We start from the raw sequence: 15,582 nt of genomic DNA, 5'->3' as shown, positions 1-15,582 counted from the left end.
TGGATGCCACCTTACCAACCATTCTGTGACCACGACCACCTCCCCTGCTCTGGGACAGTTCTTCTGGTGCAACGGAACACTTACCTGCTGCGTCAATACATCCACCCCGGGTCCTTGTTTCCCTGTCATGGTGGTCCCTCAATTAACTCTATACGGTGAGTCTGAGTTTGAATGGCTTCTCCCAGGGCCCCAGCCAAGACTAGCCACCTTTCTACCTGTCATGGTAAGTCTCAGCTTGGCCTCTTCCATTGTGGCCTCAGGGCTCGCGGGAGGTGCCCTGGGCCATGGTGTCATATCTGCCCAAGATTTTACAGATCTGCTGATGACTGAAAAAAGAAAAACCTGCCTTTTCCTTCATAAAGAATGCTGCTGCTATGTCGGCGAATCAGGCCTTATGGAGCAGAACATAGACAAGCTCACCAACCTGAGTAAAGACTTGCACAACCTCCGCCACTGGGATGCGTCCCCCTTTGGCTGGATACAATTCCCTTTGGCTACCTGGCCATTGCCGCTAATAGGACCCAGTGTCATCATCTGCCTAATCTTTCTGTTTGTTCCCTGTCTTTTACAGTTCCTCCAGCACCGCCTACAAAAACTGACACGAGTGGCGGTAAACCAACTACTTCTTCATCCATACTTTCCACTACCAACCACCCCTCCACCAACCGACCCGGCCTATAGCCCCTAACTACGCCCCCTCCTAGCAGGAAGTAGTCAGAAAGAGCGGCGCCCATCATAACCAAAAAGGCCGGAATGTAAGGCTGGTGGCAGGGGCCCCCTCCCCTCCCTAGATGGAAAAAGAAAACGCTTAGTGACCTGACCTGCCAAGGACAAAACTGCCAGGCCCTGCTGAGAGGATCCACACCCAGATGTCCACCTAGATAAGAATGTTTTGGCTCCTGGATTCCACAAACACCTCCAGCCCCTCCTAAAATCCCCAGCTCTTCCCGCCAAAAGTCCCTAGCCAGGCCCAAAGATATAAAAGGCCTCAGCCCCTTCAAACTGCGGCGACTTCCGGGGCCCCTGCTCTTGGGGCCCCAGAACCTCGTCCACGAGTGTATAATAAAGCCACGTGGTTTGGCCCCCCCTACTCTTTCTCTTTCTGTCTCTTTTCTTTTCGCCACTGCCGAAAAACCTTACAGCTATAATCTCTTTATGCCATGCTTAATATAGAGAAACCTCTGATAATGATGAGGAGAAAAAATGGAAGATATAAAGAGAATAAGAAAGAGCTTATACAAATGAAAAATACAACATTTAAAATAAAAATGCATGAGATGTGATTAACAGTGGACTAGACATTACAGGGGAAAAAAAGATCAATGAAGTTATAGACACAGAAATTGAACTATCCATAATGATACATAAGGAAGGGAGGAAATCAGAGGATTTATTACTTTTAAGATGTCACCTTTTCCCAAATTGAACAATAGATTCAAATCAGTCACAAAACACCCCATGTTTTATTTATAGAAGTGACAAGCTAATTTTAAGATTGACATGATTTTAAGGCTTACTAGGAAGCTCCTGTAATCATGATAGAGTGATATTAATGTAAGGATAGACAAGTAGATCGATAATAGAATAGAAAGCCCAAGAGTAACCTAAATATTTGTGGTCAATTGATTCTTTACAAAGACATCCACGCAATTCAGTGGAGGTAGAATAATAGTCTTTTCAACAAATAGGGCTGATTTTTATTTTTAGTCAAGATGACTTCTTGATAGACTCAAGTGGTTATAAATTTCTGATGTTAGAAGTTAGTGGCATGGTCAGCCTTGCAAAAATAACAGGAAAATGCCTAATCCCACAATTTCATATAAGTAATGGTTAAAGATCAATCCCATGAGTTCTCTCAGTAACAGGCACTCTGCAGGAGTTCTGTTTTGCACAATTTCTGAAAAGAGCTGAATGAACAAAAAAGAGATGTTAATCTTTCTCTTTCAAAATTGTTTTTTTGAGAATCTGCTTTTTACAGCCTAAAGAGTTCCTGAGTGAGCAGCAGGGTGTGAGCGCTAAGCCTCAGCCATATCTCAAGTATAGAGTCACATCTCCTGTGATAATCTCTTCTCCAAGGAAAGTCAGGAGAGCCAACTCTTGGACTGACATCCTGGAAGTTTTTGTTATCTACCTGCCACCAACAAGAAAGAAAGGAGTGGATGCAGCAGTTTCTCAACTATACCCTGCCATTTTTGTAACCCCCTTTAAAAAGCCACAGTAGCTGGCACTTTCTTCCTTTTTCCACCTCCACGCTAGTCCTTTTCCCCTCCCACTAGGGAAAAGTAAATAAACATTTTCTTGCTATCCTAATCTTTAACTGGAGAAATCTTTCCCAAAACCGGACTGCACCCACATCTCCACCCTAACAGTTAGAAGAAAGGCATTGTTTTCTGTGCCTATCTGCCCTTATGCTGCTTTCTGTTCTCCAAATCACTTATCTAAAATAGTTTTCTATTCCATTTTGTGTCTTTTATGAATGTGAGAAAGAAAAATAAAGGCAGCCTTTAAAACATAACACTTTCACAGAAAAGCTCCACTAGGCAGGATCACACTGTGGCCAGAATGGAATGAGACAAAAACAAACAAACAAACAAACAGCAACAACAAAAATCCAAGATCACTCCATAATCACGTTAGAGCACAGACAAAAACAAAAAGGCAGTGTTATCAAAAAATTGGCCAGGCATCCCTTTCCCCAGTGGCTACCACTTCCTTACCACTGCTCCTTACCATGCTTCCTTGAATCCCTTCCCCAAATCACCTAAATCAAGTTCCTCTTACCACACTCCTCCTGAGATACACTACATTCCTTGAAGGTGTGCTTTCTCTCTCACTGCAACAGACAGTAAAACCAACTTTGTCAGATTACAGCTGTGTTCAGGCAGTCTTTGTCTGGACGTTATCCACACACTTAATTGTTTAGGTATGAGATGTCGCTTTCGACGGTCTTGTTCTCTGTTAGTTTTGATTTCCCAGATCTCAGGGTCCTCTCCTTTTCAGCATAACCCCTCAGGACCACTGTTTTTTGGGGGGATGCTCAAGAAAGATTTGAATGTGCAGAAATGAAACCTGTTTTGGTTTACTTCTATGGAAAAACATGTTCTATTTCCAAAGATTTAACTACATTTTTGGATCCTGCTGCTTTAACATGTTGGACAATGTGTGAACTGGTGGATGTTCCTGATTTTTCCAGATGTGTGCCCCTTAACTCTTCCCAGATCTTTGTTGATCATTCAAAAAAAACCACAAAGAGGTGCTTAACTTTAACTTTCCTTTGCATCTCCCTTGTGGTGTGAGAAGAGGAGAGGCCTGGCCAGAGCATGAAAGTTGTAGTATGCAGTATGCTTTGACCACAGTGGCTGAGTTTAAGATTAATTTAGGAGATGTAAATGGAATATTCTTTTACCATCTGACTCTCATCTACCTTCTTAGTCTCTTCTGTTGCTACCCTCAACACCTAAGATCACAGGACATATCTTCAACACAGTGTCTGCTTTAGCACCTCTGGCCTTTCTGCATTTTATTCCCAGTTTAAATTTTCTATTTCTGCTCTGCCTTCTAAGTTCAGCTTCCACTCATCCCTCAAAATCCAGCTTAAGGATTTGTCATCCCTACTGACTCATTCTGCTGCCTCTTACTTCAGGCTGAATAAATCACCCCCTTTTCTGTGCTCTCATAAATGTTTATGCATATCTCAGTTACAGAACTTGTCATACTGGGTTGTAGTTCTTTTATTTTTTAAATTGACAAATAAATTCTGTGTACATTTTTGGTGTCCAACATGACTTTTAAAATTGAGTTACAGGCCGGGCGCGGTGGCTCACGCCTGTAATCCTAGCTCCCTGGGAGGCCGAGGCGGGCGGATCGCTCGAGGTCGGGAGTTCGAAACCAGCCTGAGCAAGAGCAAGACCCCGTCTCTACTATAAATAGAAAGAAATTAATTGGCCAACTAATATATATAGAAAAAATTAGCCGAGCATGGTGGCGCATGCCTGTAGTCCCAGCTACTTGGGAGGCTGAGACAGAAGGATCGCTTGAGCCCAGGAGTTTGAGGTTGCTGTGAGCTAGGCTGACGCCACGGCACTCACTCTAGCCTAGGCAACAAAGCAAGACTCTGTCTCAAAAAAAAAAAAAAAAAATTGAGTTACATATCTTGGGACCGGCTTTGACAGAGTCTTGAGTGCAACCCCCAATGCTAGTTCTCCAGGGGTGAGCGGCCACCATCTTTGGGGTCCCCAGCCTGGAGACACTGCTGCACCTGGCAGTTTCAGGCAACACCCTTCCCCCAGCCCGAGGACTTTCATGCCAGGTACCGTGGAACCCACCCTTGGAAGTGGGGTGGATTGAGGAAAGCAGCTTTCTCTGTGTTGCAGGTGTGAATCTGAGGGACCTTGGAGCTGGTTTAGGTCATCTAATAAGAACATAATTCCAGGTTTGCTCTCCAGGTCCAGGTGGCCACCAGCATTGAAGTTCATGGACAGGGAAGGAAAAACCTGGCCAGAGGCCTCAGCAATTGTACCAATTGACCTCTCCCATCAGGAGCAGCCCTCTATGTGTGGTGAAAGAGCCCAGAATAACATTTTGGCTGTCCCCCCTAGCAGCAGGCCAAGCAACCATAGAAGCACACACACCCAGACTTGTGTGCACCAGCTGTGATCTATCTTGCTCCTACCTCCATCTTAAAGGGGAGTAGGGTCCAAGCAACCCTTGGGAGTGACAACCCCCCTCCCAAAGATCAGGGCATTACCATACCCATCCGGGGTACCAGAGGCAACTAGAGAGATGTCAGATTACCTTGATAACTGGCTCCTCCATGCAAACTACAATCAACAACAGAGAGAATAATACCATAGCTTAACACAGTGCACTCCATCTCAAGCTATTAGTGGGCAATGGAGTCCTATTCACAAGGGAAATCCACTAGCTTGGAGCTTAAGCTGGGGAACCAAACTCACTAGACTCCATTGGCAGGAGGTGAAGATGACAGGTCAGAGGTAACCCAACTTGATAAAATACCCCTAAGGCAATACAGGACCAGCTGCCTATTCCCCACACTGTCAAGGAACGACCCCTGGGGACTTGGAGAGAGAGCCATAAACCAGTCCTACCACCCCCAATTCTTGACCAAGAACCTGATGAGAAAGAATCAGCAAAAAAAAAAAAAAAAAAAAAAAAAAAAAAGCACAGGAATACAGGAAACATGAAGATCAGAGAAAAAAGTCACCCCCAGGCCGGGCGTGGTGGCTCACGCCTGTAATCCTAGCACTTTGGGAGGCTGAGGCGGGCGGATTGCTCAAGGTCAGGAGTTCGAAACCAGCCTGAGCGAGACCCCGTCTCTACCAAAAATAGAAAGAAATTAATTGACCAACTAAAAATATATATACAAAAAATTAGCTGGGCATGGTGGTGCATGCCTGTAGTCCCAGCTACTCGGGAGGCTGAGGCAGTAGGATCGCTGAGCCCCGGAGATTGAGGTTGCTGTGAGCCAGGCTGACGCCACGGCACTCACTCTAGCCTGGGCAACAAAGTGAGACTCTGTCTCAAAAAAAAAAAAAAAAAAAAGTCACCCCCAAAAGAAATCATTAGATCCTCAACAATGGATGCCAACTTAAATGAAATGATTAAAATGACAGAAGAAGAATTATGAATATGGATTATAAGAAAACTTAATAGAACTGATGAGAAAATAGAAACCCAATACAAAGAAATCAAAAGAACAATATAGGAAATGAATTAAAATTTCTCTAAAGAAATTCAAGTATTATGAAATAACCAAACAGAAATACTGGAAATGAGACTGGTATTCAAGGAACTACAAAACACAGTGGAAAGCCTTAAGAATAGGATGGATCATGCACAGGAAAGAATCTCAGAGCTTAAAGATAATGTCTCTGTACTAAACAAATCAGATGAGGAAAAAGAACACAGAAGCAAGAGACGTGAACAAAACATACAAGAAATATGAGATTATATAACAAAACCAAATATTAGAATTATAGGCACACAGAGAGAAAAGAAGAAAATACACAAGGGCTTGAAAATATATTTTTTGGAGTCATGGAAGGAAACTTACCTGACCTGGGCATCAATCTAGATATCTAGATATCCAGATATAAGAAGCACACAGAACTCCTTATAAAACTCAATATGAAAAGGTAATCACCATATCACATAATTATTATGCTGGCCAAAGCAAACAGAAAGAGGCAATCCTTTGAGCAGTAAGATGAAAACAGCAGATAACCTATGAAGAAATACCTATCAGACTAGCTGGAGACCTCTCAACTGAAACCAAACAAGCCAGAAGGAACTGGGGACCCATCCTCAATCTTCTAAAAGATAATAGTGGCCAACCTAGAATTTTTTATCCAGAAGAATTAAGATTCTTATACAAGGGAGAAATAAAGACTTTGCCAGACAAGTCTTGCAAAAACCAGACCTTCCCGATAGGAAGTACTCAGACCTGCATTATACATTGAACAACACAATAGACACCCACCAATGTAAAATCACTCAAGAGTTAAAGTCCAGAACACTTATTCCACAATGACTCAAGAGTTAAAACAAAACAATAAGAATTTATCCAACAGTATGAACAGAAATTTACCCCAACTATCAATTCTCTCAATAAATGTGAATGGCTTGAATTATCCACTGAAGAGACATAGACTGACTGAATAGATCAAACAAACAAACAAAAACCACACAAGCCAACTATCTGCTGTCTCCACAAAATACGTCTTACTCACAAAGATGCTTTCAGACTCAAGGTGAAGGGTTGGAAGGCAAACTTCCAGGAAGATGGAAACCAAAATAAAGTGGGGGTAGCTATTCTTATATCAGATAACATAAACTTTAAAACAGCAAAAGTAAAGAAAAAGATGGTTACTATATAGTGGTGGAGGGAAAAATCCAACAAGAAGGCTTACCAATTCTTAATATTTATGCATCCAACACAGGAGCACCCAGATACATAAAGAAAATTCTGTTTGATCTAAATAACATGATAAACAGTAATGCCATAGTTGCTGGGGATTTCAACACTCTACTGACTAAACTGGACAGATCCTCCAAGCAGAAAAGAAACAAAGAAACAATGGACTTAAACAGAGCTCTAGAACAAATGGGTCTAACAGACATATACAGAACATTCCACCAAAATAAAACTGAATATACAGTCTTCTAATCACCTCATAGAACTTTCTCTAAAATTGATCACATCCTAGGCCACAATCAGATTAAAAAAATAGAAATTATACCATGTATTTTCTCAGACCACAGTGGAATAACAATAGAGATCAATTCCAACAGGAACGCTAACCACTTCAGAAAGTCATGGAAATCTATTGCTGAATGACTGTTGGTTCAAGGAAGAGATCCAGATGGAAATAAAAAGATTCTTTTAACTAAAAGATAATGGGGGCATAAGTTATCAAAATCTGTGGGATACAGCAAAAGCATTCCTGAGAGGAAAACAAATAGTATTACGTGCTCACATCCAAAAGACAAAGTTCACAGATCGTATAGCCAAAGCAATCTTAAGCAAAAAGAGCAAACTGGGAAGTATAAGTCTACCAGACTTCAAGCTTTACTGCAAGGCTATAGTAACCAAAATAGCATTGGATTGGCACAAGAACAGAGATATAGACCTTTGGAACAGGAGTGAGAACCCAGATATGAAACCATCTGCCTATTGCCATCTGATTTTTGACAAACCAGACAAACATATACACTGGGGAAAAGAAAATGTTGGGAAGACTCTTTTAGGTATTAGCCTAGGCAAAGAATTTATGAAGAAGACCCCCAAAGCAATGATAGCAGCAACAAAAAGAAATAAATAGGACCTGATCAAATTAAAAAGCTTCTGCACAGCCAAGGAAACTATCATTAAATCAAGAAGAAAAAAAATCAAACAAGCCCATCAATAAATGGACAAAGGACATGAACAGAAACTTTTCAAAAGAAGACAGAATAATGGCCAGCAAACATATTTTAAAAATGCTCAACATCTCTAATCATTAGGAAAATGCAAATCAAAACCACAATGAGACATCACCTAATTCTAGTGAGAATGTCCTTTATCAAAAAGTATCAAAATAACAAATGCTGGCATGGATGTGGAGAGATGAGAACACTCTTACACTGCTGGTGGGGCTGCAGATTAGAACAACCGCTGTGGAAAAGAATTTGGAGATACCTCAAAGAGCTAAAAATATAAATACCATTTGATACAGCCATCCCACTACTAGGCATCTACCCAAAGGAAAAAAAGATATTCTATAATAAAGACATCTGCACTCGAATGTTTATGGCAGGACAATTCACAATTGTGAAACAACCCACATGCCCATCCATACATGAGTGGATTAATAAAATGTGGTCTATGTATACCATGGAGTACCACTCAAGTACAAAAAACCAGTGGTAACGTAGCACCTCTTATACTGTCCTGGATAAAGTGGGAGCCCATCCTTTGAAGTGAAGTATCACAAGAATGGAAAAGCAAGCACCACATGTATTTGCCATCAATTTGGTACTAACCGATCAACACTAAGGTGCTCACATGGTAGTAATATTCAATGGGTGCCAGTCAGGTGGAGGGGAATTATGGGGATGGGTAATCTCACAACCAGAGGGTGCGGAGCACACTTTGTGGGGGAAGCTCTGGCTTGGGTGAGGCATAGACATTATATATAACCCAAATGTTTGTACCCACATAGTATTCTGAAATTAAAATAAAAACTAGAACACATAAAATAAAATTGAGTTACAGTTTTCCAGATCGTGAATTCCTCTGAGGCAGGAAACTCATTTATTCTCCCATCATTAATGTTTATCATGGTATTTGGCACATAGTTGGGCCTTAATAAATGGTTCATGAATGATTGAGTGCATGAAATGCTTGTAGTAACTTTGTCTAACCACTCTTCTTTACAAAAGTACATATATATGTATTTTTTATTTCAGCATATTATGGGGGTACAACTTTTAAGATTTCAAATGATGCCCTTTCCCCTGTCTCCCCACAAGTCTGAGCTTCAGACTTGTGTCTGAAGTGTGACCATCCCCCAGACAGTGCACATCTCACTCATTATGTATGTATATATGACCCTTCCTTCCCCCTCCCACCTAGCCAATACCCAATTAATGTAATTCCTATGTGTTCACTTAGGTGCTGATCAGTTAGTACCAATTTGCACATCTTGTATTTTCTTGGATAGAGCTGGAACCCATACTACTAAGTGAAGAATCCCAAGAATGGAGATATGAATACAGTCATTAAATCAACAGATATGTGTTGAGTGCATAATATATACAGCATATAGAATGATTTCCAGCTATTTTGTGTTATGTCTTAAAGAAAACTTTAGACCAGGGTAGAGACACTTCTATCTTGTATCTGAGGGTCTTAGGATGGTAAAATTATAACGTTCCTGAAGGCTAATCCTATCTTTTACTTAGAGGTAACTCACAAGGTAGTTGTATGAGTGTAAGATGCAATGTAGAGTTTGATGTCCAATGTACATCCAATGTTTGATGTCCAATGGGGTATAATATTATTATATTTTCTGAAGGGTACAGTTTGGAACCACTTTCCAAGAATGTATGCACGAAGTAACAACCAAGCATGGCACCCAATAAATAGAGTATACTGAAAACTATGAAGACTGAAATTTTCCTGAAAATATAACACAATTGCTGTAGTTAGTGTTACTCGGCAGTGGGCAACATCCTTGTGCATGAACTTCAGAATCTTTGACCTAGTTATTCCAGAAGTGGAAATTAATCTAAAGAAGATGATTCAAAAGAAGAAAAATGTCTAAACAGATTTTTTAAAGCCACATGAACATAAGCAAATACTAAACAAAATCCCAATGTCTAGCAGTAAAAGAAGATCATATGTAACATATGATCTAGCAGGGTAATGCAACTCTAAGGCATTAACATAATACATACAAACATAATATATAATACACATTGACATGTGGAAGAGTGTTAAAGTGAGAAAATATAGGACATAAAACATTTCATACACAGCATGTGACATATAAATTTAAAAGAAAACAGGCAAATTAAAAAAAAACTATGGTAATGGTATTATAGTAGAATCTTTATTTTTTTTTAAAAAAGTATGGAATACTTCACAAATTTGTGTGTCATCCTTCTGCAGGGGCTATGCTAATCTTATCTGTATTGTTCCAATTTTAGTATATGTGCTATTGAAGTCAGCACTATAGTTGAAATATTTAAAGTAAAAATTTTTATATGATTTAAATAAATAATAAATGTGGCCTATATCCCTGTTCTTATTAATCTAATTATTTCCTCTCTGACTTTAGCACAAGTGTTCCATACACCCACTTATTTTCAGAAAGCACCCAATCTACCCTCATTCATGTATAATATTAGTTCAGAGCAGAGACCCTTAAGAATTTCTTATGGTCCTTGACCAACTGCCCTTTATACAGCAAGTGCCCGATACCTGTAGTTGAATTCACTCCTTTTCCTTGAGCATATTTGCCTGCATGTTCTAAGTGTAACACAATGTGTGCATTTTGATTTCACTCATGTAAGTAGAGGGGGTTTATTTTCAAAAAACAAATTTTTATTGTGTACATTTAAGGTATAAAAATTATGTTATGGGGTACATATAAATAGGGAAAGGCTCCTACAGTGAAACAAATTAATATCTCCATCATCTTACACAGTTGCCCATTTTTTTAATGGCAAGAGCAGCTGTAATCTACTGATTTACTGTGAATGCCACAAAAAATACAATTTTATCACCTATAGTTCTCATGTTGTGCATTAGATCTCTAGAATTGTTCATCATATATATATATATATATATATAATATATATATACTACTTTGAGATGTGTTCTCACCTGTAAAATTTTCTTCACACCAATCTCTGTTGATATCCTTATAAACAAATGATGGACAGCAGCCTCCAGGAGACGAAATGTCCTCCTGATGCAGTCCGTACAGCAAGGTCTTGCAGAAGGAGTTTTGGTGTGTCTCCTCCAGATGTTGCTGAGCTGAGGCTTATAATATGGTCCTAATTGTTCTATGTTGGCAAAAAATTCTAGTTGTCAGCTCCAGTGGACTCCAACCCTTCCCCTCACAGTCACATGTTGAAGGAGTTGGCTTTGCAAAGTTGGGAGGCTGGCAGTGTACACCCTGAACTTCTCTGCCACACTGCTCTTTCCACGTTGCTCTTTCCCTCACATGTCCTGGCAATTATTATATAAACCAAGGTTGTGTGAAACCAAAAAAGCAGATACTGGAAGGGACAGGCAGGTTGTGAAAGCAATCCCCTCTTCCTGCCCTTCCCATTCTCAAGTACCTTCAAGAGAAGCAAGTTGGAGAGAAAGATGTGGATGAGGTCTGATTTGCAGGATTCATTCTCTTTTCTTCTGTACGTAAAGAAGATAAAATTACTTGCATGGAAGGGTGGAAGCTATTAGGCTTATCCTTTTTAAAAATAAGCTGTGCCCTCTCCCCCTATTCATTTTGAGATGTCAGTGAAACATCTGAATAATGATTCAATGTGGGCACTTCCTAGTCTCACTTTTATAGAGAAGGAAATTAAGTTCAGCATGGCTAAATTAGCTAGGCATTAAGCTCACAGCCTTTTCACTGCGAAGTCTCTACCACTCCACATTATACTCCATCTACCATCTTCAGAAAAGAAAGGAAGTTTCATTCCCATAATATTTTCAGTCTCAACTCCACTGTGCAAAACATCTAAGAAGGGGTGGGTCATATTTCTATTATTTTGTAAATAATTTTTGCATCTAGGTTTGTAAGGATTATTGGTCCATGTCTTTCTTTTTTTTTTTTTTAATCTGGTTTTGGTGTAATAATTATAATGGCCACAAAATGTAAGTTGGGTAAATATTTATTTTCTTAAAAAGTTTGTTCAGAATTAATATTGTTTATTATTATTTCTTCACAAATATTTGTTCATGTCAAGGTGATGTCATCTGTGATTTGGAAATGTTTATTTTTTCTGTGAAATTCAAAGTTATTAATGATAGCTATTCATATACTCTATGGTATATATTTAAGGTGTACAACTTGATTTTCTTGATATACATAGTGAAAAGGTTACTAGAGTCAAGCAAATTGACATTTCTGTTGTTTCTGAAATTTGGTGCTTATCCATGAGGCTGCATCAGAAGAATGAGGACAAGTGGTTTGGGGAGGAGGAAAGAGAAGTTTTACTATTTTGCTGACAAAGGAGGAAAATGGTAGACTTTCTTGTCTCAAAATCAAAATTTCTTAAACATAAACAGAAATACAGAACTTTTAAAGCAAGGGCCCCTCAGCTCTAGGCTATTGTGGTTAACTCTTCTAATCATCCCATTTCTGCCAAAGACAAAGACTGTGAACTCAAAGCCTGGCACTGCCCGAGATGGCTGAGTTAACTTTTAACAAAGGATTTAACCTGCCTCAGGGATGCAGGCCAGGCTGCAGTTCCCAAAAAGAGTGGGGAGAGTTTTAAAGGGACAGAAAATATTTTTTGCTTCAGGCCATTCCGTCTTTTACACAATCATCTCACTTAATTATCTTGTGTGTGTGTGTGTGTGTGTTAAGAGACTAAAAATGTATTCTCTTGAAAATTGTATGAAATATACATTATTAACTATAGTGTTTTCATGTTGTCCATTAGATTTTTAGACTTATTTATTCTACCTATCTGTAAATTTGTGTAATTTGACCTACATCTCTCCAGGGGAGTATTTACTTATAATCAAATTTCTTTGTGGAAATTGTTTAAATTAAAAATCTAGTTTATTTAGTTAATATCTTCTTTCAGATTTTTTCTGTAACTTCTGATTATTTGGGTCTTTAGAGGGATTTGTCCATTTCATCTAAGCTGTCCAATTGATGGACAAAGTTGTTCATGATATATTCTTATTATCCTTTTATTATTGGTGAAATCTATAGTAGTGTCTCCTCTCTCAGTCCTGGTACTAGTGATTTATATCCACTCTTTTTCTTTTGTGATCCTTTTAGAGCAGTGTTTCTCAAATTTGGCACTGTTTATATTTTGGCCCAGATAATCTTTTGTTGTGGGAGGCTATTCTGAGCCTTGTAGAACATATAGTAACATCCTTGTCCTCTATCTAGTAGATGGCAGACACACACACACACACACAAACCTCTTCTCTCAGTTGTGAAAAATTAAAGTGTTTCCAGACATTTGTCCTATGTCCTTGACAGTCTCAAAATAGTGGAAGGCTAAGATTTCTAGAGGCAAATCTAACATTTCATCCAGAGGCATCTTTTAAGAATATTATTTTTTATTCCCCAAGATGGTGGGTTAGAGGCTTTGTCGGCATGCCTCGCCCACTTGGAAATAGCAAAATAGTGTGTAGGAATTCACACTGTGAATGTGTATCCAGGAAGAAACATGGGAACTCAGCAAAAAAGTGAAAGAAATCACAGATACTTTGAAAGAAGCAGCGAGCAGTAGCCTATGCTGTGGGTCTGGCAGAAAACTGTGAATCTTCAGAGCATGAGATGGGGAGAGGCTGTTTCTGCAGTGCACATTTCCCACTGGGGAGCCAGGCAATCCAGGCCCCAGGGGGACTGCTTGACCCTAGCAAGTGCTGGATCTGACCTGGCATGGAGTGGGGAATCTGTGAGAAGGAACAGCCTCAGGAAGTGCTTTGCGTTCACTCCCAGACACTGATGCTGATAGAAGGAGGGCATTAATGATCCTAACTCACAGGAGACCTCATGGAAATCTGTCTGCCAACCTGGGCAGTGGTCACAGATTGGGAGAGGCTTTGACTTGAGCTTTGTGATTTAATCTCCAGCAGGGATGAGCCCCCCCATGGCCAGAATTGAGAAAGGAATATGTAGTGGACTCCTGCTGTGGGCATAGGAGTTGGGCGCTGCCTCCTTAGACCAAGAGGGATGTGTCTTGGGAAAGATAGTTTCTGCCCCAGGCTGGGAGTCTTATGTCCTGGGATGATTTCACAATCTGAGTACACACTGCTTGTGACTCAGCTGGTTGTTTTGGCTTGCTATCATCAGTGAGCCATGAGTGGGAGACCTGCTGTGACAAGGGTGTGTGAGCCAGGTGAGTCTTACTGTGAATTAAAATAAAATCTTAAGGCTCCCTGAAAGGGGTGGCCTTGCAAAAATAACAGGAAAATACCTAACCCTATAATTTCCCCAGTAAAAGTTAAAGATCAATCTTGTGAGTTCTCTCACTAATGGATACCCTGCAAGAGTTCTGTGTTGCACAACTTCTGAAAAGAGCTGAAAGGAAAGCAAAGAGATGTAAATCTTTCTCTCTAAAATTGTTTTTTGAGAATCTGATTTTACAGAGTTCCTGAGTGAACAGCAGAACAAGCTACAGCCTCAACCCTATTTAGAAGACAGACTCACATCTTCTGTGATAATCTCTTCTCCAAGGAAAGTCAGGAAACAAAATTTTAGACTTTGACATCCTCGCAATTTTAACAAAAAGTGAAATCTGCTTTTGTTAACAACTGTCATCACTATTTTTTTTTCTCTTCATCCCCCTTAAAATCAGTGAGCCACTTGGCCTCACTGCTGGCACCCCCTTCTCTTTCTTTGGGATGCTACCCCATCTCCCTTCTCTCTTCCCTCTGCCCTTTCTCCTTTTTCTACCACTCTCTCATTCTCCCTATTCTTCTGAGAAGATAAAATAAACTTTTTTTACTTTTATACATCTTAATCTGTGGGTGAGAAATCTTTCCCCATCTACTCCTTGAAGACCCACTAGGCTTTCCACCATAACACTTCCCTCCACCAGCTAACTGAATGGACCCCCTCTTGGCCAAGGGGATACCCTAAAATTGAGTAGCTGGCCATGAGAAGGGAAGTCAGATATGCCTAATCATGCCCCCTCCCTTCTTGGAGATATCGTTTGTAACTCATTAACAGGCCTAAGGCTGTGCAGCCCTGTAGGTCTTCAAGTTACTCAACAAATCACTGAATCTGGAAATATGTCCAGTGGCTTGTTCCTGATTAATAGACTTCCTTATCTTAACTTAAAACATTCCAAGCCTTTAGAAAAAGCTTCATTTCTTTAACCAATTACAAATCAAAGAGTCTTCAAACCCACCTATAACCTGTAGGCACCCCCTTTGAAATGTCCCATCCTTTCAGGCCAAACCTATGTATACCTTCCACGTATTAATTTATGACTTTATGTGTAATTACTGTCTCCCTGAAATGTATAAAACCAACTGTAGAGTCCACTTGCTCAAAGCTTTTGGGGCATGGCTCTGGGCCATGATCCTCAAATTTCATTTAGAACAATCCTCTTTAAATTATTTTACGGAGTTTGGCTTCTTTTCCATTGACACCACTATTGGCTGTTCAACTGTGGTGTCCAGCCTACCCCTCTATCCCTGTGCAGCCTCTTTGGCAAAGCAGAGGTGGCTCTGCTCTTCCCTGGAACATGGCTCCAGCAGCCAGAGAACTGTTCAGAGACTCTGGTCGGGGCTGCCCCTTGTGTGACCACCACTGGGGAGTCTGAACACAGAAATGTATAAATTCGAGATAGAAACTGCTCCCGTTCCTGCCGCTTATC

General features: G+C 40.2%; 1 protein-coding gene and 1 non-coding gene across 2 annotated transcripts in view; both read right to left on the bottom strand.

The window, feature by feature from the left end:
• The window catches only part of LOC105863143 (glycine N-acyltransferase-like), a 31,561-nt gene extending 19,705 nt beyond the window's left edge, over positions 1 to 11,856 (bottom strand). Inside the window, exon 1 of the mRNA XM_076001855.1 lies at positions 10,889 to 11,856. The gene's annotated coding sequence lies outside the window, so the exon portion shown is untranslated. The remainder of the gene's footprint in view (positions 1 to 10,888) is intronic.
• On the bottom strand, positions 10,127 to 10,233 carry LOC142870726 (U6 spliceosomal RNA). The gene has a single exon (XR_012919071.1). It is a non-coding gene; the product is annotated as a U6 spliceosomal RNA (small nuclear RNA).
• Positions 11,857 to 15,582: the final 3,726 nt, after the last annotated feature.

Source organism: Microcebus murinus, chromosome 4, assembly GCF_040939455.1.
Source record: "Microcebus murinus isolate Inina chromosome 4, M.murinus_Inina_mat1.0, whole genome shotgun sequence".
In the NCBI taxonomy this organism is placed as follows: Eukaryota; Metazoa; Chordata; class Mammalia; order Primates; family Cheirogaleidae; genus Microcebus; species Microcebus murinus.
Note: the sequence above shows the minus strand (reverse complement) of the source record. Positions and strands in the feature narration are given on the sequence as shown.